The following is a 26,729-nucleotide window of genomic DNA, read 5'->3' as shown; positions in this document are numbered from 1 at the left end:
ATAAGAGGCAGCAGAACAGGTCATCTAAAGGGAGAAGGCTTGTAGCAGAGTCCATTCACGTTCATACAACATGGTTCCCTAGGTGTGTCTTTGAAGCAAACTACCATAATAAGTTGTGAAAGCTCATCTTCAGTCAAATCTGAGTGGGTTTAGCTGGACAAAGAGACCATTTTAGTGGTGAATATACTGTTTATGGATAGGAATACACTATTTCCTCAAATTGGCCAATGAATCTGTGAAATTGCAACATTAAACTGCTACGTGTTTGATCCTTTGATACACTCGCTGTTTAAGCAGCAACTCTATTTTCACAACTTCTTTGCTATTAGTGAAGTGACAGTGGGGGCTAGGACACCGCCCACCCTGGAAATCGCCACTGCACTGCATCATCACTCCATAAAAGCAATTAGGGGCGTATCTTCAATTGGTGCAGAAGCACCGGGGCCAGCAGCCTGAGGGACCCTGATTATTTATGTATTTTATAGTTCGAACAGCAGCCAGGGAGCCTATTTCCTTCCTTGCTCTACGGCCCACAACACATTATGCTACTGAAAACAAATAGAACCAGGCAACATAAATAGAATTTACATATTGCACTAGAGGGCTTAATGGCTATGGGCGGCAGACAGTAAAGCTGGGGAACCAGGTTCGAGTCTGGCAGGATGCTCAAACATCCTCTGATTCTGGGCAAATCACTTAATCTCCCCGTGCCTACATAAAAAAAACAATGTATGTGTACATCTGTAATGCAACTGGTGCATATGTAAAACGCTCTGATACCTTCAGGCCAAGTTTGTGCTATATAGGACTGCAAAAAAATATATATATATTCGGAGAAAGCAGTGCCACAACCTAGCAGACTCTACAGTCCACGGCTGCCACTGCCTGCTCTGGAGAAAGGAGGAGAGCTCAGCAGGTAACACAGGAAGGAGGCGATGTTTGTGCTGCAGCATTTCTGAAGCCGCCTGGGGTGAGTGTTCTGTGCTACCTCCACTGTCCTGCCTATTATCACCGAGCAGTGGGACCCTTGTCGTGGACGGTGTCAGGGGCCACCAACCCTGCCCTTTCTGCACCTGGAGTTCCTGAGCTGCCCACATTAAACACACAGACAAATTGGAACCGTAAAAAAAAACCTTTGCTTTTTACAAAATGGCTGCGACTGCACAACATATGCCCCACTAAGGAAGGGGGAGGGGGGGTGCAGAGTAAGTGCACTGGCCATAAAGCGGATGCTGTGAGGGAAACAACCTGTAGACTATAGCCACACCGTTAAAAAAACGAGAGCATGAACCACGTGTGATGAGTGTGTGGCTGCCGGGCGCAGATACAGCGGGAGGGTTACTGACCGGCACTGGGGGAGAGACAGCAAGGGGTGCAGAGGGAGCAGGGTGCAAAGTGCAGACACCGGGTGGGGGGCTGTGACACCGTGGTCTCAGTGACACCAACAGTGTAGAGGCATCAGGGTTTAAGGGACACTAGAAGGGCAGGGTCATTAGGGACGCAATGACAGCGGGAGTGCAGGGAAGGCATAGGTGCTGAGACGGTGGGGTGTAGAGGCAGAGAGGTGCAGAGAAGCTAAAGTGCATAGAAAGCGGGGTGCAGAACACTGTAGGTGTGGGGATGCCAGGGGTGCAAAGACACCATGGCTTCAGAGACACTAAGTGCATGCGCAGCACTGTGTAGAGGCAATAGACAGCAGGGGAGCTCCCACTAGGATAAGGGATGTAGACAGCGGGGTACAGTGAAACGCGGACAGCAGGGGTACCGATACATCAAGGACTGCAGATAGCGGGGTGCAGTGAGTCACATGGGGTGCAGCAACAGCTGGTGTGCACCAGAGGTGCAAGAACACCAGGGGATGAAGAGGCACCACAGATAAGCACGCGCATGTCTACAGTGGCTGGGTTGTGCGCCAGTGATTCCTCTACCTACAGTAAAAAGCAGAACCCTGCGCTTGCCACAGCGAGCCGTGGTTTCAATTATCACGCCCGTGTCTGGGCACGATAATTGAAACCACATGGCCAATTGGTGTCTATTACGCGCACCTAGCGCGTAATAGACACCAATAGGCCGTGGGCGGAGCTACGCGCCCGCCTTTGGCCTATTGTGTGCTGGCTTTCAAATAAACACGCACGCAAAGGCCAATAACGTGCCACAGAAGGAAAGGCACACGCGCGTGCGTGTGCCATTCCTAGGTCAGCTTCAAATCCCTGCTTTTCACCTACAAAATGTATCGCGCTGCGCAGTGCAACGCTAGGCGCGAGACCTTAAAACAGGCCTGGCCATATAGGTGTGTTAACTCTTAAATAGGCCTTTGTAGAAAACTTACTAGCTAGGTGACTTTCAGGAATCTCTATTTGAAAACAGATTTTCCTAATACGATACTGTAATGTAATTCACTTTAATGAATAGTATGAATAGCTGTGGAAGAGCAAACTATGTTTTCACATTTTTCAAATATACATTTTGAAAACTAAACTTCTTAAAATTGAAACACATGGTATTTACTCACATCTAAAGAATGTTTAAAATTGGACACTAAGGTCCTGATTACGAGTTTGGTGGTGAGGCGCTGGGTCCACCCCGCCACCGCACCACCAAACCTGTGGTGAGGCCACCTGTCTGATTAGGAGTTTCCTCCTGTCTGGTGGGCTTTTCTTTGGCATTTCCATGGCAGTGCCTCTAAAAACGGGCACCACACTGTGAATTCCAAAAGCGGTTCCTGCACAGCATGGACTGAAAAGTCCATGCTGTGCAGGAACTGTTATGCATGCACACATGAGGGCACATCTTGTGCCCCCCTCTGTGCATTCACATGGCACACAGGCACCAGGGGTCCTTGTAGAGCCCCCTCTGTTTCCTCTCCACCAGGGTTTTCATTGAGGAGGAACCGCCAGGAAAACCCTGGCGGAGCGGAAACTCCTAATATGATTGGTGGCACCGCAGTGGTCCCACCAAGCATATGAATGTCTCTACACTGTAGCAACACTACCAGAGAACGGTGGTTCCCTGGCGGCTGCGGCGGGGCTGTGGCCTTCCCACTGCCCATCTATTAATAGGGCGGTGGGGAGACTTGTAATCGGGCCAAAGTTGACAGTAATATAGACTTGTATTTAGTTTTACATGGACCTTCAAACAATGTCCTGTACTCATTGGTGATATGACATTACACTCTTGGATTGCATATGGAGATGGTTGCTAGTGGCACCAGTTGCTAGTGCAGAGGGGTGTAGCTCTCTTGAAAAAATATATCCACTGATACAGACATGAAGGTATGACCTAAACATGACTACAGTTGTTTTATTAATTTCACTGTAGTTGGTATGAAGGTGAAATCCAATATTGTGAAAAAAGTGAATTATTATTTGGGGTGGCAATTCTAGAAATAATAAAATTTCTTGTCATTGTGAACCCACAAAGTTACTAAATTAACCTGAGCTCACCACCCTGATAGCAGTAGCACAGAGCCAATAGGCTTAACTTTAGGCAATGTGTAAGGTATTAATGCAGCCCCAAAAAAGTAATAAAGTCAAAACACCAAGCAATAAAAGATTTATGTGAAAATAGCACAAAAAAGTGCAAAGTTCTAATGTTAGTAAATGATCGTGGTATACTGAAACTTAGGATGATTTGAAGCTGACCCCGTTGGAGCACAGGTCGGATTCCCAAAGTGGATTGGTCCCAATTAAAATCTTGAAGACAGAAAGTTTTAAAAAGTTTCTAAGTCCCTCTTGAGAAAATAACTTTTGAATAAAAAAATCCTCTCTACACATGATGTTGCTGAAATTGATGCCACTGCTGTGGTACCAATGTCCGGAAACGAGAAGCAGGTTGGCCTCACTGACACTTCGCAGCTTTTGAGATTTCTTGCTGAAAATTTTCCAAGTGCCATCTCAGAGGGAGACTTTGTTAGTTTTTCAGAGTTGTGGAGAGCTCTGTTTGGAACAAAGCTGAAATTCAATGCAAAACTGTGCAATTGTCAGTAGAATACTTTATGCAGCGGTTGGATCCCAAGTTTGAAAAGTTTCTTCTGGTGCCCATGCCACTTAATGAGTACACTTCTAATGTCCCTAGGTCCACAAGGAAATGCACTCAGAGACTCTTAGTGTGTCAGGCAGAGACCAACAGTAAAGTCTAGTTCAGGTCCTGTTGCAACTGGTCAGCTAGGCACTAAAAGCTTGATGTGTCCCTGTAGCCATAGAGAAGTCACCCAACTGTCCCTTGGTCTCAAAGTCTTTGTCCTGGGTACAAGCGGGAGCTGGTCTAGTCCTTTAGGGTTCCTCTCAGGTCATTGACAACAGGTCTAGTCCTCTTCTGATCCCTGCAGGCCCACAAAGCGATCTGTGGAAGGTGCCTTGGGGTGCGACATTAATATATTTCTGGTTGTCACTAGCTATTGGTTAGAGGTGAACCCAGGCACTCAATAACCAATGGGCAAACATTCACAGGCCCTGGAATGCATACGTTTTTCAATAATTTCTGTTTGCTGTACTGAAAGCAGACCCAAAATGCAATGTGTTAAGGCAATTCCAAGATGGCCAAAGACTTCAGCCACAGTAAACTCGGGCTCTGAGTAGTGGGTTGGTGTAGGTAAAAATACTAGTTTCCTCCCACATCTAAAGCTACAATTCAGTTTGAAGGAGGCCCTGGATTCACACCAGAAAATGAAACAGAAGTCTGGTAAGACAAAGCAGGGTGCTTCAGCAAACTGACAGCAGATATACAAGAATTGTGAACTGGTCCTGTTTGATAAAGCACACAAGATGAGAGAGGCATCGTTATAGAAAAAAAAATTATCGGGTTCAAATCCCACGGAGGACGGTAATGACACAAAAGGCCAGTCTTTCAACCAGTTGATTCTGGAGATTATTTTATTCACATTTAAATACACTATAACAATGCCTCTCTCATCTTGTGTGTTTTCTTGATGTATTTGAAACCTTAGTCAGTGGCAGGTTTCGGGAGGTGGGCATTGTTCGTTAGGTATCATACGAAGCATTGTTTGAATTGATGTAAAAAACAGGTAGTTGGTGCAGCATCATACACCCTGCCACCTTGCTTTCAGGTGGTCCTGATTGATCCCTTTCATGGGTGAAAATGTTTTACATGCACCTCATGGTGCCAAGGGTGCTTTCGTAATGGGCAGGATTGTTTTTCTGCATGAAGGGGCGATTCCTGCACAAAAACAATCCAAAGAGACTGTTAGACCTAGCCCTTTTTGCATGGTTATCTGTGGTAAATTACTTGTCAGCTATTCTTCACTGTACTGCTCTGTTAGAATGTTGCATGACATCATAGAATGCCTGTGTGTCTCTCTGGGGAGATTGTCAGTTGGTCAACTCAAGCTGAGCTGTAAGGAGCTTGCTCCTGGTGGGGCTATCTTTGTACCATCTACCTTATCCTACTATCCTGACCACTTATGCTGGAACCAAGTTACCAATAAAGAAGTAACCTACATGAACAGTTGGACTCTGTATCATCCTTTACAACATTTTGGCGACGAGGGTGGGATGTATCAGGATGTTGTTTTCTCCCAAGGGTCTGTATTTACATCCACCTGGTTAACAGGGTGTTTACCCTGGGTGTACCCGCTTTTGGGGAGGTTGGGTGGGTGTCCGTCCTTCTTGGTTGCATTGTGTTTTTCATCTGAGCCATGCATTGTTTTCCCTAAGGGAGGGGGATGGGGCGTGTAGTAATGTTGTTTGTGATTTTTAACACATTTCTGTTCATGCCAGTGATATTCATGATACCTCATGCATTACACCTGAGGATATGTGCACCTCATTGTTGCACCTTCTTGCTAAAGGTTTATTGGGTATCTTACTTTTACTTCTGTTGTTCCCTAAGGAAAGAGGATGTGTGGTAAATTACTTGTCAGCTATTCTTCACTGTACTGCTCTGTTAGAATGTTGCATGACATCATAGAATGCCTGTGTGTCTCTCTGGGGAGATTGTCAGTTGGTCAACTCAGGCTGAGCTGTAAGGATCTTGCTCCTGGTTGGGCTATCTTTGTACCATCTACCTTATCCTACTATCCTGACCACTTATGCTGGAACCAAGTTACCAATAAAGAAGTAACCTACATGAACAGTTGGACTCTGTATCATCCTTTACAACATTATCCCAAAATCTTTTGCCTTTTGCCTCCTTTTTTCTGACCCTGTTTTTGTTGGATATAGGATTTAGGGCACTTTACTACTGCTGATCAGTGCTAAAGTGCATATGCTCTCTGTGTAAATTGGTGATTTACATGTTTCTTTACCAAGCAACCAAGGGGGTGAGCAGGGGTTATCTCGGGTGTGTAATTCCTTTACCCTAACTAGAGTGGTAGGTTCTGTCTGGCTTACCCTGCATACCCTAGCCAACCAGAAACCCCATTTCTAACAGAGACTTTTTCCTTTTTCTATGTGTGCCGCAAAATGCAGCAAAATGAGCACCTAGAAGAAATAAACATATTTCTCCTTGTTACGTCTCACCTCGGGAGTCGTATGGATTTGGCACTTCCCCAGGTTAATATCACTTCGTAAATCTGGGGCAGCGTCAAATTCCAAGGGTGTTGCGTGAAAAACCCACTGCAACGCCCCTGGAACACCTCCTGCGTGCAGAGTAAGAGTAACAAGGTGTCTTTGTTTGGCTTCACAAATTCTTATGAGAGCCCTGAGTCATGCCTGATGCACTTTACGAAGGGCTCCCATAAGGAAGCACCTAGTTCATCATGCCCTTCAGACTTCACTGGTGTGCTTTTTGTGATCAGAAGTCTACTCACAGATATTGTTACCATCATGCAGAGTCTTCTCTATCAAAGTGGCCCAAAATTTGCAACGCCATCAGTGGATATCCAAAATTCCTACATTGTTGAGCTATTCTGCACTTTACGCACATATTTGTTTTATTTTATTTGGTCTTCCTTTAATGTATGCGCAGTTTCTAATGAACTCGTTTTATTTGCATTGCCTTTAATAGTCAGGTGCATTGTTACTCCCTTGAGTGAGAGCGATAGGGGCACGTACGAGAGGCAAGCAAGGATGATGCAGAGATGGAAACACTTTAATAATTATTAATGGAAGATAAAGGAATATAGATAAAGGTTTATCAGGCGAGCGCAGCATCCACTGTGTAATTCCGTGTAACTGTGCCGCGTTGATACTTTAAATGGCCATGAACCAAAGGAGGCAAGGGGGAGTTTGATGTCACCCACGTGGCCAACCACCTCGCGCTCACGAGCTCTCCATTAGCTCGCTGCCAGCAGGCATTCTGTTCAGCCGTATGCGGCGCCGCCATTACAAAAACGATTTTGTCCCCGAGCCCCCCTTCATTGCAGCAGCGGAGGCACATTTAAAGCAAGGGACCTCTCCAAAATAGATCCGTTTCCAGTCCACACACAGGCCCACTCTCTGTGTCCGCTCAGTTGTGTTTTATTCGCATTATTTAGACCATATTACTCACAGCCTCCCCGTCTTCCCTGTGAATTGATTTTGAGCAAAAGGCTATTCAGTGACCAAGCGCGAGGGCTATTTTATTGGGTTAATAAATCAGCAGCGGAAAGCAAGAGCCGCACATGGTCAGTGACTGGCTACCGCCCTCCCCCTATGACCACACCACCCCCGGACAAAGCACCCAGACGTGGTATCTTTGGAAGGCGGGGGGTCGCGAAACCCCCCGGCCGTATTTATTAAGTACAAAACAATAAATTTCAAATTTGCATGATAAACGGTTATACAAAATTCAGCAGGACATTAGATACATAATTGTCAACAGGTGTGAGTGTCTATCCTTAACAAAGACTCTAATACAAATTGTTTCCTAACCGAATCTAACATCCTCCTCTGCAATTTTGTATACTAACATTTCTGGGCCATATGGCAAGGTCGCTAACCGGTGTCAGGTCCTACTAGCTGCGCCTCCCCTACAGGTGTGCGCATGCGCAGCCGGGCCCGGTAATTACCCGGTCCACGCCGTGAACTTCATTTACCCACTAAAGGAGGGCCCTTACTCTGCGCCATCCGGTGACGTCATGAGTATGCGCGCGCGGGGTGGCTACCAGCCTAAGGAAAGCGTGACTCCCCAACCCGCGCCCCTTTGAAGCACCAGTTACCTTGCCCCTGAAGTTCTAGGAGGGGCCAATGGCCCCTCCCCCTGGGCGGGCACCTCCGTAGGATGATGCCCGCCCCCTCAGACCTTCAAATAGTTGCTCACCGGTCATGACCTTACCGCATGCCCCTCATACCTAATAAATACGACGACCTAAGGGAGAAAATTCTAAAGGACAACTACACTGACTAAATACACATGTCATGTATAACATCATACGGCTACTAGGGAAAGAAAAGACCTAAACACGACTGCAACAGTTTACACATAATCCAAACTCAATCGCTACCTTGGGAGAAAAAGGCCTACACAAGCATAGTCAAAAACATAACTGCACAATACCATATTGATCACTACAATGGGAGAAAAAATTCTAACAGAACAACCTCATCAGAAACTAACATTTCATGACAATTACCCGCGCCCAAATGCCCGCTAGTTGGGCTAACAACACATCGACCACGTACTCCAGGGATGGTGGGTGGGGAAAAGTTATCTGCCCCGAGCGCCGGGGCACGACCTATGTGGGGGAGCGTCCAGGGAACAAGGGGGTCACCTGGGCGCTCCCCACCGCTTTATCCCCCCCCAGTGGCCCGCCCCTCTCCCTTCCGACCCGGATGTCGATTAACGACATCCGGGTCATCCAGGCAGCCAATCGGCGGTAGGGCGCGCCCCCTAGTGACGCGCCCCACCACCGAGTAGTCCGGGGGGAGGTCGCCGCACAGCCATGCAGGCGGGGGGGCCAAAAGCCCCCCCTTTCCACATGGTCAGTGACTGGCTACCGCCCTCCCCCTATGACCACACCACCCCCGGACAAAGCACCCAGACGTGGTATCTTTGGAAGGCGGGGGGTCGCGAAACCCCCCGGCCGTATTTATTAAGTACAAAACAATAAATTTCAAATTTGCATGATAAACGGTTATACAAAATTCAGCAGGACATTAGATACATAATTGTCAACAGGTGTGAGTGTCTATCCTTAACAAAGACTCTAATACAAATTGTTTCCTAACCGAATCTAACATCCTCCTCTGCAATTTTGTATACTAACATTTCTGGGCCATATGGCAAGGTCGCTAACCGGTGTCAGGTCCTACTAGCTGCGCCTCCCCTACAGGTGTGCGCATGCGCAGCCGGGCCCGGTAATTACCCGGTCCACGCCGTGAACTTCATTTACCCACTAAAGGAGGGCCCTTACTCTGCGCCATCCGGTGACGTCATGAGTATGCGCGCGCGGGGTGGCTACCAGCCTAAGGAAAGCGTGACTCCCCAACCCGCGCCCCTTTGAAGCACCAGTTACCTTGCCCCTGAAGTTCTAGGAGGGGCCAATGGCCCCTCCCCCTGGGCGGGCACCTCCGTAGGATGATGCCCGCCCCCTCAGACCTTCAAATAGTTGCTCACCGGTCATGACCTTACCGCCACGGGCCAGCATTGTTAACCGACGATCTGGCCTCCCCCTCTACCCAGACATAAACCAGGAGCGCGCCTATTTTTTAAAAAACCCCTCCAACCAGGCCCAGACATTATTAGACCACAGGACATTAGCTGCCTCGGTCAAGTGCACCCCGTCCCTCAAGTAAAAATGCTCGCCCCAGATACACCCATGTGGAATCGTCTGCAACTGGGGGGTCCGAAATAATTTGTCCAACTGTGTGTTGACCCTCCGTACCGAGTGATTCAACGCCCTGACCGAGACCCCCCCTCGCCACTGCCACCGAGGAATAAGTTGCGACCAAACTACTGTGGAACCCGGGCAAGCCCTGGCCACCCACCCCGCAGTGGAAATGATCTCCTCAATGAGCACGCGCCTCCCCAATTTTGCCAAATCATTCTCCCCCAGGTGAAGTATCACCACTGACGGGGGGGGCCGCTGCTGAGCTAAGATTCCCTGGAAGAAACTCCGAAACTAGCTAAGGCATAAACCCCCCCTCCCGAAGAATGAGATATCCAACCCCTTTTGCGCTGCGCTCATCCTACGGTCTCCTGAAAGAAAAACATGTTCCGCGCGCCTAACATAAGAATGGCCCATAATCCAAGTCACCAGCTTCTTGTGTCCTCCGTGCTGTGCCGATGTCGATCGTTGTCGCCCGGTGACGAGTTCCTCCCCTGCGTGACAGGTTTGAGAAACTGTAGACAAAAGAAACATACAGGGCGTGAGCACCATCATGTCACAACATGTCAATTCGTACGTAACTCTTGTAACGTTCAGACGACCATCTTCCCAGTGTCTTCACACTCTCCACTGAGAGACCCCTCGCCACTGCCTCGGTTGCTGCCCCAATCCTAAATGAATGGGTGCCAAATTCCTTTGGATCGAACCCTGCCAGACTGACCGTTAGCTCCAAAACTCGCTTAAACTGGTACCTAGTCAATGGTGTACCATCGGCGTGACACAGCAGTGTGTCCCCCGCCGTGCACTCCCGCTGCCTACAGAAAGCCTCCACGTGAGCAACCGGGCAGCAGGGGTTGGCCCGCGCCCGATGGAGCACTATGGTGTGACCCCGAGAGTCCTGATCGGTTTTTGATTTCTGAATTGTTATTCGCATAACGTCTTCCTTGATCTCAACCCCGGCCCACTGTAGTCCCCCCACTTTATCAGTTTTTGACCCAGCAACTAACTCCCCAACCCTCAAAGCCCCATAAAAGGCCAGGGAAAATGCCGCCTTGAACAAGATAACCTCCCACTGTGAGCTACAAACCGTGTGCAGTGCCCCCAATAAAGCCGTCAGCCGTGCCAATCCAATGGGCCTTCTCTGATCGCCCCGGTAACCCTGTACACGGCGCCAACCCCTCAATGCCTTGCGCACCAGAAATGTGTTAGTGGGATCCCGCATACCCCTACTCTGCGCAAAGAAGGAGATTGCCGCCCTATGTCTGTTCGCAGTCGCGACTGAGCGCCCTTCCTTGTGCATTGATTCTAGGTACGCTGCGAAGCTGTCCTCCTGCGCCCACCTAGCCTCCCATTCCCGCCCCAAGAAAGCCCGATAAGACAAAAACGCCCCTTCGTAAGCTGTCTTGGTCCTGGGGGCTAAGCTAGCGACCACGAGGTCCTGTAATCTGGGGCACCAATCTGCCAGAGTACTGCCGGGAATTGCGCCGGCTGGGGATCTGCCGCCGGAAGGTGTTCCCTGAAAACCTGCATTTTAAAGCGAGAAAGGGAGTCAGCTGCGTTATTGAGGACGCCAGGGACATGCTTGGCTCTGAAAATTACATTCCATTTTAAGCATTGCAACACAATCTCCTTCAGTAAGCGGAGTATGAATGGACAGCGTGCCCCCTGCTGATTTATGCATTCCACCACCGTCATGTTATCCGACCAGAACACCACGGATTGGTTGCGCAAGTGTTCCGGCCAGACCATCAACGCTACCCATATCGGAAAAAGCTCCAGAAAGCCAATATTGGTAGTCAGACCCTGTGTCCTCCATTCCGCTGGCCACCGCTGGGCGACCCACCTGGTACCCAAAATGGCGCCGAAGCCGGTACTCCCAGCAGCGTCCGTCCATAGGCCCAATTCCGCCGATGTGGCGGGAGGACCCGGCCACACTACCCTGCCATTAAAATCCTCCAGAAATGCCATCCAAATGAGCATATCCTGGCGAACCTCAGATGACAACCTCGTGTGGTGGTGTTTCTCCCGTAGTCCTCTCATTGCTTGGGCAATAGAGCGTGAAAAAGGGCGTGCCATTGGGATGACCCGAAGCGCAAAATTCAATTGCCCCACCACCTCCTGTAGCTGTTGCAATGTAACCTTGTCTTTGCGTAGGCAGTGACGCAGGGCTGCCCTAAAGCTAGATACCTTGGCCATGGGTAACCTGAAGCATCCTTCCACTGAATCAATTTCGATACCAAGGAATTCCAAACAGGTGGACGGGCCAACCGTCTTCCCCGGCGCTAGCGGGACCCCAAAAGCCCGCATGAGCACACAAAATTCCTGCAACGCCCAAGCACACTCCTGAGATCCCGCCGCACCCAAGAAAAGGAAATCGTCCAGATAATGCATCACCTGCCGATGGCCCGTCACCTCCCTCATGACCCATTCCAAAAATGAGCTAAACGCCTCAAAGTACGCACATGAGATAGAACAGCCCATGGGCATACATTTGTCCATATAAAACTTGCCATCGAAAGTGAAACCTAAAAGATGATGGTCCAGAGGATGAACAGGGAGGAGGCGAAAGGCAGATTCTATGTCTGATTTAGCCATCAATGCCCCTGGCCCCAGCGCCCGCAATAAATCCACTGCCTGGTCGAATGATGCGTACTTAACGCTACAAATTCCCTCATCAATCGCATCATTCAATGACGCCCCTCTCGGAGCCGACAGGTTGTGGATCAATCTGAACTCACCTTTCTCTTTTTTGGGTACCACCCCTAGTGGAGAACACACAAAATCGGTGACAGGCACCTCCTGGAAAGGGCCAGCTATTCTACCCAGGGCCAGTTCCTTGCTAATCTTAGCAGCCACCACTGCGGGGTTATGTTGCACCGACAGTTGGTTCCTGCAATGCGTGTTACCTGTGTAGCCCCCCGCCGGGATCCTAAAACCGTGGGAAAAACCTTCTTGCAGTAGAGTGGCCGCTGTGTGATTCGGGTACCTATTCAACCATGGGATCATTGCCAAAACATCTATAGGGGTTACGATCTCCCGAATATCGGCCCTACACTGGCTTCCCCCTCCCCCTCTGGCTGTGGTTGCCCTGCTTGGACCTGCAAGATGACTCGGGGTGGGAGGGATGACAAGGAGAAATAAAAACATATATTACTAAACTATTAAATATTTAACTCTAATCTTCTGTTCCGAAGTAATGTGCTACACACCACAAAGTGCTTCAGTGCCTCGTCAGGGTTAGTAAGCACTATAAGCAAAAGACACACAGTTGATGGACGGAGTGCAGAACAAATCAAACCTTCACCCCCAGCCAAGAGATCTGGGTTAAATCCATCATTCTTTTGCTCACCATGCCACCCAGTTGAGACCTGGCCATATACAAATCAGTCTTGACCCTATGCCTCATGGGAACAGTCCAGCCCGAACTGCCAAGCCAGGTCCTCCCTCAACTGGAAACAATCATCCTAGGACCGGTTTCGGGATTTACCCCTCATCAGCCAGGATAGCATGAATCTAGTGGCACAGTGAGCCCGGGACCCACGTCTGAGCATACCTGGCGCACTTAGTGTGAGAAAGCAAAAGACACACAGTTGATGGACGAAATGCAGAACAAATCAAAACATTCACCCCCAGTCAAGAGATCTGGGTTAAATCCATAATTCTTTTGCTCACCATGCCACCCCAGTTTAGACCTGGCCATATGCAAATCAGTCTTGACTTCACCTTTCTAACCCATTCGCATCTTCCTATCTCTTCTTCAATCCACTACTAAACACACATGAACTCAAGAACACAAACGTAATGCAACTAATCCAGAAGGAGAAATAAAATCATATATTACTAATCTATTAACTATTTAACTCTAATCTTGGGTTCCGAAGTAGTGTGCTACTCACCACAAAGTGATTAAGTGCCTCGTCAGGGTTAGTAAGCACTATATAAATATAATTTATTATAGCAACTGAATATTTTTATTAGTATTTATGTTTGCAGTTTTTCTATAGTGTGAATCTAACCAAAAGGTACTGGGTCAAAGACAGGAATAAGGACAAAGCGTGATAGGAGAGGTAGCTGGCTTGAGGAAGCATTGGGATGGGGTGTTCTGTAAAGAGGGGCATATTAAACTTTTTCCTTATGGTCTTATTTAGTCTATCACATCTGACATCAATGATTTGGAGGTGAAAACTGTAAGCCTGAAAACCCTCTTGGTAATCATCTGAAGTGAGGACAGCACCCTAAATCCAACGTTCCTAATCCTATAAACTGGAGTAAGGCTCAAAGAATATTGCATTCTTCACAATGACTGCAGAGTAAATACCCCAAATTGAGTTGTAACAAAAAAGTGTATAATTCAATAAATACTTTATTGTCTAAATAAAAGACAAATATTCTAATGAATGTCCAACTAGGAAAGGCTTAGCAGACCAGGTCACAGATTATGCAACTTGTGACCTGTAGGTATTGGAGATTGCTACAATGTCTATGCATTTTGCTGCACTGCACAGGGAATATATAATGGAGTGTAATTTAAAGTAGGGAACACTGGTAAATAAACAAATACAAATAACAGTTTTTCTTCCATAGCATACAAACTTGTGTCTAGTTGCTTAAGTGATCATTATAATTGTTACCCAATACAATGGCATGCATTTTAAAGCCTCAATGGGTAAACAATGTTTACCATTCATGGTATATCATTTAAGTGTCATAATGCGATGTTTTAACACCTTCACTGCTAGGCCACCCCCCACCTACGCTGTCTTTCTTTTGGCTATTTGGGGTAGTTTGAGCTTAGGCACTGCAACCTTTTGTTCATATAAGGTATAAACAGCAAAATTGCGTCCTTTTCTTCCATAATCCTGAGGATTCTAAAGGTTGCCAAGGTTTGTGGATTCCTCTGGACAGGACCGAGTAATTAGCCAAAATACAGCAAAATGTTGTTTTTTTATTGGAAAAATGGGAAAAAAGTGCTGCAGAAGAAAGCACCTGTTTTTCCCCTGCAAATGGTATCAACAAAGGGTTTGCAGTGCTAAAATGACCATTTTCTCAGCTTTCAAGAACGGGCAGACATTTGCCATAAAACCATTTTCGACACAGTTTTGGCATTTTACTGGGACCTAGCCTGTGTTTCCTATTTTGTGTGCTTTCGACCACCTCTCAGTTAGTGTTAGAAATGGGTGTAAAACCAATAATGGATCATGGAATGCTATACATTTCTAAAAAGTAGACAAAATTCTGAATTCAGCAAGGAGTCATTTGTGTAGATCCTTCTAGGTTTTCTTATAGAGACTAACAGTTGAAATAAGCAAATATTGAAAGTGAGTTGAAGAAAACAGCTATTTGTGCCTACGTTTTAACCTATAACGTCTTCTAAATATTGGCATATTTCTTAAAGCAATATACCGTTATGTCCGCTGGACCCTTCTGTTTGCGAGGATATATAGGACTTGTTGGTTCACCAAGAACCCAAGGTACCCAGGGCCAATAACTGAGCTGCACCTTGCAATGATTTTTCATTCTGTACCCAGTATACAGCATTTCATTTGGTAAAATATAGAGAGTGAAAAATAGGTATCAAGAAAACCTATCTGTTAGAAATGGGGGTCTCTACTTGGCAGAGGTAGGTACCTTTGTCCAAATAGGGACCCTTGCTTCTAGTTAGGCTAAGCGGGATAAGCACTTTAGATAACCTCTGCTCACTCCCTTGGTAGCTTGGAACGAGTAGACAGGCTTATCCCAAAGGCAATGTGAAAAGTATTTGTACTCAAAACACACAGTAATACAGCGTTGACACAACAAATGGACACCAAACCAGTTTAGAAAAATAAAGTATCTTTATCTAACCTCAACAAGACCAAAACAACAAAAATACAACATATATGTAGTAACAGTTATTTCAAGCATAAAGGTTGTAGAAAACAAATAGCTTCACCTTGGGCTATTGCAATGTCATGACAGCAATAAATCCAAAGTATGGCGGCAACTGCGAGGTGCGTGGCATCAGGCATTGAATTACATAGACCTCCAAATAAACAGTACCTTTGGATAACGAAGGGGGTATTTGCTCCTCGCATTTGCTCCGCATCCTTGCTGAAGGCTGCTACTTTTAAATTTTGTATGCTACTCTTGCTTTTAAATTGTTCCCGCATTCCCGCACTTTAAAAATATTTATTGCTTGTTTGCACATATCCTACCTGCCTTGCTCTCTTCCTGCTTTTCCTTGGTGCCACAAGGAACCGCCATCTTAGAGAGTTGGCGTTCTAGTTCCTCTAACACTCGGGGCTATATCAATGCGCGCTGTCCGAGTGCCAAAGGCGTGCCTAAGGCAAGCCCGTCTGTGCCTGTCAGCGTCCTGAAAGTGGCCAGCGCCAGCCATCCTGCCGCAGAGCCCCCTGGTATTAGACGGAGATATACGGCGGCTGCTCTACGGGCCCTTGACTCCACTCCGCACTGCCATGTAGGGCACTGGGATGTGGCTGGAGCACCAAACCAGGCATGTCACTCTTGTGGGTTTAAGTTGTCCCTGGGTCATGTTTCTTCAGATAACACTGGTAACTCAACTGGCCAGCTGTCCAAGGCTCCCTTCATTCGGGCTGCCTCTATTAATGTGCGCTTTCTTAGGAAACACCATGCAGAGGTCTTTGAGCTTTTAGAGGACAACTCACTGGACTTACTGTTTTTAACTGAAACGTGGCTAGATCCCTTCTCTGACCCGACTGTCACACTCGCAACACCTTTGGGCTACAACATTTCCAGAGTTGATCGCCCGGTGGGGCGAAGGGGTGGGGTTGCGATTATATATAAAAATAAGTGGGATCTCCACAGGGAAGAGGCTACTTCTTAGGGAAGTTGCGAGGATTTAGACTTTAATATTCGCCTCTCTGCTCCTTTTACACTAGGAGGTTCTTTGATCTATAGGCCTCCGGGCCCAGTGGGGCCTTTTCTCCAGGTTTGGGGAGATGCTGTTACCACTAGGGTGGTGAGATTTGCCCATTATATGGTCCTGGGTGACCTGAATATTCATTTGGATCAGGCAGACAGTAAGGATGCGCGGGACCTGCGCGATGTGCTACAACTGGCGCAGCTCAACCAGCACGTTAGCCTTCCTACACATCAAGCTGGACATGTACTTGACCCTATTTGTACCAACTTCCGGATTCAACTACGGGACCCTTGTCCGGTCACCTGGTCAGACCCTTTTATAACCCACTTCTCATGGGAAGTGTCCAATACCGAGCCTTTAGCACATTCAGGCTACAAATCAGCATTTGGCAAAATCGATTCTCTTGAGCTAAATATGGCCTTGGCAGCCTCCAAGCCTAGACTGGCAGGTGAGCTTGAGGAACGTGTTGCGGAGTTTTCTAGCTGGGTCTCGAATGCAGTTGTTACGGTGGCCCCTCTACGTTCCACCAGGTTGGCTAGAGAATCTCCGTCCAAACCTTGGTTTAATCCATCTCTCAAAGCTTTGAAGCACGCTTGTAAAATCCTTGAGCGAGCCTGGCAGAGGGGTGGTTATTGCCCAATCGAAAAGAGAAAGCTCAGAGATAATCAGAAGGCATATTATGCAGCCATCAAGCTGGCTAAAGGGCAATTCTACTCAGCCTGTATTGAATCTGCCAACAATAACTATAAGGAAATTTTCAAGATTGTCCAGAGTTTTATCTCTCCTGTGGCCCAAGCTAGTGTGTCGTCATCTTCACCTTCTTGGTGCAACATCCTCTCTTGCTACTTTAGAGATAAGATCCTGGCTATTCAAGCAGCATTCACCTCAGTACCAGTACGGAGGCACTTCTGGAGTGTCAACCTGTCAGTACAGGCCACTCACTGTCAGTGTTTAGGTGAGTCGATCCTCTGCAATGTCTCAAAATTCTTAAAGGTCTAAAGTCTGGCTCGCCTTCGGACCCCTGTCCTGCTAGGATACTGGCAGCGGTTGCTGAGGTAACTGATGTAGAAGAGAACTCCATCATTAATTAGTCCCTCCAGAAAGCGGTGGTCCCATTGGCTTGGAAGGAGGCCAAGATCTTGCCACTGCTCTCCCTCCTTCCTGCATTGGCGAAGGTGTGTGAGAAGGTGGTAAATAAGCAGCTCACCGATTTGGTGGAAAAGGAGGCGCTCCTACATCCAGCTCAATCTGGGTTCCGGGCGTCCCACAGCACAGAAACGGTGCTGGTCGAGGTGGCGGAGGCCATTCTGGAATGTCTGGACGCCGGCGGGAGGGCTGCATTGATTTTACTCGACCTCTCGGCGTCGTCTGACACAGTCCCGCACTCACTTCTTTTGTCACGCCTGGCCAAGATTGGTCTGTCGGGCACTGTGTCGGGCTGGTTTCGATCTTTCCTGGAAGGGCGGTCTAAGCAGATCTGGATTTCACCGTCCTCTTCTTCCCCTCAGCCAGTAACTACGGGTCTCCCACAGGGATCCTCCCTTAGTCCCCTCCTATTTAATATCTATGTTACTCCTCTGATATATTTGGCAGAGGAGTTGGGGGCTAAGGTGTTGGCCTATGCTGATGACACCCAGCTTATCTTTACCTGGGACAAAGACGCGGACTCTGTACTATTGGTCCAACATTGCCTTTCATCTATATTCAAATGGCTGGCGGAGGCACAGCTCAAGTGCAATGAAGAAAAATCAGAGATTCTGCTATTCAGTAAATTTCCCCTCAATTTCAGAGAGCAGCTATGGCCTCCTGGGTACCCACTACCGACCTCAATAGGGAATCCAGCAAAAAACTAGGGGGTCTGGTTTGATGAAGGTCTTTCCTTCTCAGTACATATCAAGAAGCTGACTGGTGGGTGCTTCAGCCTGAATAAATCTTTCAGAAGATTCTTTCCCCTCCTGCCGCAGGCGGCGAGGGAAATGGTCACCTGTGCGTTAATCTTGTCTCGGCTGGATTACGCCAATGCCATTTTTCTGGCATCCCGGGCTACCTGCTGAAGAAGTAACAGGTGGTTCAAAATACCGCAGCCAGACTCCCATTGGGTCTGTCGGCCAGGGACAGTGTGCATCAACAGCTGCGCTCTCTCCACTGGCTGCCCATAGCGGCAGAAGTGAAATTTTAACTTTTGATTTTGGCCCACCGTGCCCTCCACGGGTGTGGCCCTCCTTACTTGCAGAAGCGTCTTTCCTTCTATTTTCTTGCGTGCTTCCTGCGTTCTTCATCCTCATGTTATGCCCAGGACTCACGTTTCAAGTGTCAGAGGATAGGGGGCAGCAATTTTGCAGTGAAAGCGGCGGTTGCATGGAATGCTCTTTCCCTGGCCCTGCTCACCATCCAGGATCCAGCGGTATTTAAGAAAATATTCACCTGAAGCCCACTGCCTTACCCTGTTTGGTCTCGCGCTGGGACACTCACGAGTAGCCGTGCGCGTAATAAATTTATATAACATAACATAACATATGATGATACACAGTGTTGCGGAGGTGAGGCCTTGGTGCCGAGGTCGGCTCCCTGGCTACCACGGGGGAGGTGAGGCGTCAAATCTGTGAGGAGGCAATGTGTCGAATCCGTTATTTGGGACGTCGGATGCATCGATGGTGAGGCTTCGGTTCTGGTGAAGGTATGGAGTCGTTGAGTTTGTGAAGTCCCCTTTGGCGGTTATCGGTGCAGCGATAACAGGATGCAGGTGCTGTTGATGACGGAGTCGGTGCGAGAGCTGGCATCAGGAATGCCAATACCTGCAGGCGTCAACAGGTGTCAAAGGGCATCAGAGCTGCGGTGCAGGCTGGGCGGTGCATCATGCACTTCACAAGCGATGCCCAGGGCCTCGGTACAGGTCACAGTGTCACAGTGGCAAAGCTGATGGCATCAGAGACAGGCTTTCTTGCTTCTTTCAAGTTGCTTCCAGCTCCCAACAGCAGGATCAACCTACAGAGGCCCAAAACTGGAATAGGCACCTCCTGGCAGGTCAGAACTCTCTTCAATAGAGTTCAGGGGAGCTGCGGGTGAAGTCTTTGTTTCCCTCAGAACAAGAAGCCAGCACACACAGGCCATTGGAGATTTTTCTTCAAGCAGATTCACAGAAACATACAGTCTTGGTCCTTTCCTTGGCAGAAGCAGCAACTGCAGACCATACCCCACAAAGCATACAGAAAAGGGGCAGTACTCCTCCTCACAGTTTTCCAGCTCGTCTCCTTGGCAAAGGTTCCTCTTGAGTCCAGAAGTGATCTATAGTTCTGGGGTTTAAGGCCCACTACTTATACCTCATTTTGTCTTTGATCTCCTTGTGCAAGGGTCTCTGAGCCCAGTCCAAACCAGTTCTGCCCTCACTGGTGCAGTATGGCCACAGGGGGTGGAGACAGCATTGTGCAAGGGAGACAGGCCCTATTCAGGTGCACGGAAAACTCCTCCCACTACTCTAAATGCAATCAAGCCCCATTCAGCTGAGCTCTGAGTCATCCAAGAAGGGCCAGGCACACCTCAGCCCCCCAAGTGGCTGTCTACATTGAATGCACATCCACAGCCCCTGTAACTCTAAAATCAGACAGTCAATCCACAAACAGGCAGAAGCACACAGAATGGTTTAACAAGAAAATTCCTACTTTCTGAAAGTATAATCTAGAAACAGCCTTATGCACTCGTAAGAAGTGAAAGAGTATACCCAATCAACAATGTAAACCACAGTAGAGTAGTGATGTGTGCACCAGCAGAGGAGGGTCCGCTCAATCCTCCTAATTCAAAATAGGAACATCAGAAACCTAGGACCAAGTCCTGGCCTGCGTGTGCACTACAAAAAGACACTCAAAGAATGTAAACACAATGTAAACATCACTTGAAACAACAATATAATGACTTAAACAATTGTGAACGAAATGTTAAATGTCCATTTTCAGTGTAATCCCATCCTCAAGGGGGAAGGAACCATGCTCCATCTTTGGCTCGTCAAATGTGTTTATTCAATGAGCAAGAAAATCAACTTTCTTGTAAAACTGAAATGTTCATCCCAATGCATTTCGGGCCTAAAATAATAGCTCTTCTTCAGGGGTTTCTGTAAACAATGATATGTATATCAATACATTCAACGCAATACATGAATTTCAGCAAACATGTGAAACAATAAAGCTCAGAAAACCAAAAGTGCATGCTAACATAATCGTATGCTCTACACATGGATGGACCCATGATTTTTGGAATTCATGGTTTAATTTCGGTTTCCTATTTCGGCTCACGCTATCTCTCATTGCACACATCGAACTCTGTTTATTTATGGTTTTGATCGACTTTTTTAAACACCTGCATTAATCGTGATGTGTTTATTTTGCTGTTAATACACACATTACCTTCCTTTCCCTTGGAGCCTTGGACATTCTGCCTATCTTCAGAGCTAATGGTTATGTTAGACAGCACTTTTGGTTTTCAGAGCTTTATTATTTGACATGTGTGCTGAAATTCATGTAATTATGTATTGCGCTGAATGTATTGATATATATATCATTGTTTACAGAATCACCTGAAGAAGGGCTATTGTTTTAAGCCCGCAATGCATTGGGATGAACATTTCAATTTTGCAAGAAAGTTGATTGTCTCTCTCATTGAATAAACACATTTGACGAGCCAAAGGTGGAGCTTGGTTTCTAACCCCTTGAGATGGGATTACAATGAAAATGGACATTTAACATTTCGTTCACAATTGTTTAAGTCATTATATTGTTGTTTCAAGTAATGTTTACATTGTGTTTACACTCTTTGAGTGTCTTTTTGTAGTGCACACGCAGGGCAGGACTTGGTCCTAGGTTTCTGTTGTTCCTACTTTCTAAACTTGTCATTTTCAAACACACAATTTAAAAACCATCTTTACTAAAAGATTTGTTATTAAATTCTGAGTTCAGAGAGCCTAAACTTTATTTCCCTATCTTGTCCCAACAGCAAGTTACACTTGTAAGATGTTACAACGTATCTCCCATTCTATCCTATGGGACAGATCGCCTTTCAATGGTGAAAAACGAAATGCGCAGTATTTCAATATCAGGACATGTCACATACACCAGTACATGTCCTACCTTTCACATACACTGCACCCTGCCCATGGGGGTACCTACGCCTATCTGAGGGGTGGCTTACATGTATTAAAAGGAAAGCTGAGAGCCTGGCAAGTGGGTGCACTCACCAGGTCGACATGGCAGGTCACAACTGTGCGCACTGACACTACAGTTGTAGGTATAAGATACACTTACAGGGCTACACATGTGTGTGTCACAATCAGTGCTGCAGGCCACTAGTAGCATTTGATTTACAGGACCTGGCACACTCAGTGCACTTTACAAGAGACTTACCAGTAAATCAAATATGCCAATCAGGGATAACCAATTATCATCATAATTCACACAGAGAGCATATGCAGAAATACAAAGACAGTAAATGGGTAATAATACTAGATCTACCATTCTGTGTTCCCTTAAGTCTCCCGCTAAAAATGGTACCTCACTTGTGTAAGTTGGCCTAGTTCCCGCGACAGGAAATGGTTGAAAATGCAGTGTAGACACATCACATTTTTCCGGTGAAAAGTGACCTTTTTCACAATGTACCTAGCTGTGGATTTTGGACCCTAGCTCAGCCGGCACCTAGGGAAACTAGCAAACCTGTACATATTTTAAAACTAGACACCCAGGGGAATCCAGGATGGGGGAACTTGTGTAGCTCTCACCAGGTTAAGTCACCAAGAATCCCTTGCAAACCTCAACCTTTGTAAAAAAACAAATACATTTTCTTCACATTTCTGTGAAGGAAAGTACTGGAATCTGTGGAGAGCCACAAACTTTCACCAACCCAGCATTCCTCCAAGTCTCCTGATAAAAATGGTGCCTCACTTGTGCATAGGCCTAGTGCCCGCATCAGGAAACAGGCCAAAACTTAGCATGGACACATCAGATTTTTCATGTAAAAACTGACCCTTTTTTCACAATGTTCCTAGCTGTGGATTTTGGACCCTAGCTCAGCCGGCACCTAGGGAAATCTAGCAAACCTGTAAATTTATGAAAACTAGACACCCAGGGTAATTTAGGATGAGGTGACTTGTGTGGCTCTCACTGTGTTCTGTTACCCAGAATCCCTTGCAAAACTCAAACTTTGTAAAACAAACACGTTTCTTATATCTCCATGATGGAATCTGCGGGAAGTCACATACTTCCACCCACCCAACATTTCCCCAAATCTCCTGATAAAAGTGGTACCTAAATTGTGTGGGCAGGCCTAGTGTCCGCGACACAAACTGGCTCAAAACACAACATGGACACATAATATTTTTCCAGTGAAAACTGACACTTTTTTTGCAATGTTCCTAGCTGTGGATTTTAGACCCTAGCTCAGCTGGCACCTAAGGAAACCTAGCAAACCTGTTACCCAGAATTCCTTGCAAACCTCAAACTTTGTCCAAAAACACATTTTCCTCACATTTTTGTCATGAAAATTTCTGGAATCTGTGGGGAGTGACAAACACCCACACACCTAGGAAATGGCCCAAAACGCAACGTGGACACATCACATTTTTTCAGTGAAAATTGACCATTTTTCCACAATGTGCCTAGCTGTGGGGTTTAAACTCTAGCTCAGCTGGCATCCTAGCAAACCTGTACATTTTTTAAAACTAGACACCCAGGGAAATCCAGGATGGGGTGGCTTCTGAGGCTGTCACCAGGTTCTGTTACCCAGAATCCCTTGCAAAACATCAAACTTTGAAAAGAAAAACACATTTTCCTCACATTTGGAAAGTTCTCGAATCCGTGGGGAGCCACAAAATTCCACCATCCCAAGATCCCCTCAAGTCTCGGGATACAAATGGGGCCTCATTTGTTTGGGTAAACCCAGTGCTCGCCACAGGAAATGTCCCAATATGCACTGTGGAGACCTCAAAATTAGCAATCACAAAAAAGACTTGGGGCCATATTCTCAAGGAGGCATCACCGAGTTAACGGCACTTTATCGCAGCCAAACTTGCGATAAATATACCGCCTCATTCACAAGCTGGGGTTAACAGCCCACAGCACCAGTTTACCTGCGATAGCAGCCGCAAAGAACATCGCCACAGACGAGCCCCGCAACTATCGCTAATGAGATGCAGAGTAGGTGTTCCGTGCCATAAGCCGCGACAACAACACACCTCAACATTCTCAACAACCAGCCAGATCGGCGATAAGAACACAAAACAGGGGATAGGAAACTAACACCTGCTTTGACCTGGTGCAAAGTCAGACGGCAGCCTCCACCACAAAAGGGAGCCCAGCCCAGGGCTACATCGGAAGGGCAACAGATGCCATGGAGCCACTGATCATGCGGCCCGGACAACCAAGAGGGCCACAACACCCACCACCACCACCCTAGGGCCCCAACCCCCATCCGGACCCTCCCCTGAACCACCACAGAGGCAGTGCAGACAAAGACAGCGGACCCCCAGGGAACACACCAGCCTCACAGACCCAACACCTGACAATGTCACTGTCCACTACAGGCTGAAAAGTACAACCATCCTACGCATCCTGACCATGATCGCCTAACAGGCCTATGGCACCAACACAGCAGTCAAACAACATCCCACCCCACATCAAGCTGCTGGCTGTGCTGCACCTGTTGGCCCCTGGCACCCCCCAACCAACACCCACCAGAGTCGGAGGAGTCTCACAGTCAGCCACATCCAAATCCTCCACACCTGTCCTGGACATCACCATCAGCCTGGTACCCCAGTCCCCATACGTCCAACACAATGCGCAGGATCTGCCAGAGACCAAGGAAGGACCATACGCCATAGCTGGACGCACGCATGTGTTGGGGGAAACCCACAGCACACATGTCCTACCTGTGCCCCCTGGTGACACAGCACACAATCACAGCAACAGAAAGCACACGTCACACATCAATGTGCAGGCAACATCCGAACCCCGTGGAAACTCCACCAATATCGCCTCCAAATACCCAGCCAGTGTGCATATGTCCTTCATCCTCCGACAGTCCAACATCAACCAGCTTCCCCAGGATGGCACCAAGTTCCAAATGAACACCCGACTCACCTCACCTCAACTCCACAACCATGCAACTCAGAACTCTGGCAATACGTCACAAAATCACAAACAACATGCAAAACAAAATGCCCACCCACCAGACACGACAGAACAATTCACAATGGTAACCTGGGCAATCCTTGAACATGAGCCATCAACAGCATGGCACCTCAGCCACACACTAGCCGAATGTGGGGAGAGGTGGCAACCAGGCATGTGTGAAAGAGGTAGGAGAACCATGATTGGGAAAGTACACAATGCCAAGAGTGGCGGAGATGTGCTGGACAGACAGCGGTATGCAGAACGCACCCATATCCATGGCGACATACACCTCTGGGGTATGGAGTGTAGTGGACAGTGGACGCAACAATGTTGCCCTGGCCAGTGGGGGAGTGACAGAGACCTTAGGCCTGCTATGTACCAAAATATTGCCAAGATTCTTGCTGCGTTTAAAGGCAAACAATGGCCTCTCACAAACCTTGTTTCCTTTATTCAAGATGTGCCAGTTAGAATTGATGGCTTTCTTAACTGTGGCAGTGAGATGGCAGTGAATTTCAGATGGATGTTGAGGGAATTAATCCATTCAGAGAACTCTTGTAGAGAATCCTGGTCACCTTCCCAGATGACCAGGATGTCGTCAATGTATCGTTTCCACAACAGCAATTTGTGATGGAATGGATTCAGCCCCGAGTAGATGTAATTTAATTCAAACCAATGCATGAAGATATTGGCGATGCTACGGGCACAGGTGCTGCCCATAGAATTGCCAGTAACTTGCCGATACAGTTGGTCTTCAAAACAGAAAAAGTTCTCCCGCATGGCTAGATTGGCACAATTCATTACGAAGGCTGTGGGAGTCTGGTCACTGCGAGGATTATCTTCCAAAGGTGCTGTATGGTCCGGAGTGTATCCTCTTGAGGGATATTAGTATACAATACCTTAACATCAAATGAGGCCATGAGATGTTTTGTTGGATCGAAAGCAATGGTGGTCAAAAAGGACAGGACATGTTTCGTATCTTGAAGATAAGAAGGCCTTTTGGCTACCAGGGATAGGAGGAACCAATCAACAAATTGAGACAATGGTTCTAATAAAGAACCAATGCCAGAGACTATGGGCCGGCCTGGCGGTGGTCTTTGTGTGTTATGTATCTTCAGCAAGATGTAGAATGCCGGGATTGTAGGGTGTTTAGGTGTCAAAAATTCCGCCTCATTTTTGGTGATCCATCCGGCTTCTGCTCCCTCTTTAACAAGATTGCAAATAGTGTTCTGCAATCTAGTAGTAGGGTCACGTTTGAGAGGTTTGTAATATTTGGTATTTTCCAATTGTCGTAGACATTCCGTCCGATAAGCAAGTGCATCCATAACTACAGTAGCTCCGCCTTTATCAGCTTGTTTAATAACAATCTGGGGGTCAGTACCCAATTCATATGCACACCGTTCTTCTGCTTTCCTCATGTTAAAAAAAGGTTGGATTGCTTGACTTTTCTCCATATTAAAAGACTTGTAAAACAGCTTTTTCAAAAGTCACTACTTCAGCAGGTAGTTGTTGTAGTGTGGTTAAGAAAGTGGACTTCATGCGAAGACCAGAATTTTCAGATCTTGTGTCCACAGAGTTCGCAAAGAAAAAGGCAAGACAAATTTTACGAAAAAAGGCAAAGAGATCTTGGTGGGTTTTAAAATCATCCCCCATATAGGTAGGGACAAACCCTAGTCCTTTATTGAGAATCGTAATTTCTACAGGATTGAGAACTTTCTGACTCAAATTTATGACTAGGTCATCATGGCACTCGTGAATGCTCCCGACATGCTCCTGGTGATCCGTTGTTCCAGGGAGGGGTCCCATTGTACCTGAGGTCTCTGTTGTTCTGGTCGTGATTCTGGTTGACGGTGAAGGTTGAAACTGCCATGGTTGTGGTGGCCACCAAGGATTAGAAGGAGGCCTATATGGAAAATTGCCACGTCCTCTCGTCTGTCCAGTATATTGCCGGATTTCAGAATCACTGGAACCCAATTCATCTGATTGGCTCCAATCA

The sequence above is a fragment of the Triturus cristatus genome, chromosome 8, assembly GCF_964204655.1.
Source record: "Triturus cristatus chromosome 8, aTriCri1.1, whole genome shotgun sequence".
NCBI classification, from domain to species: domain Eukaryota; kingdom Metazoa; phylum Chordata; class Amphibia; order Caudata; family Salamandridae; genus Triturus; species Triturus cristatus.
Note: the sequence above shows the minus strand (reverse complement) of the source record.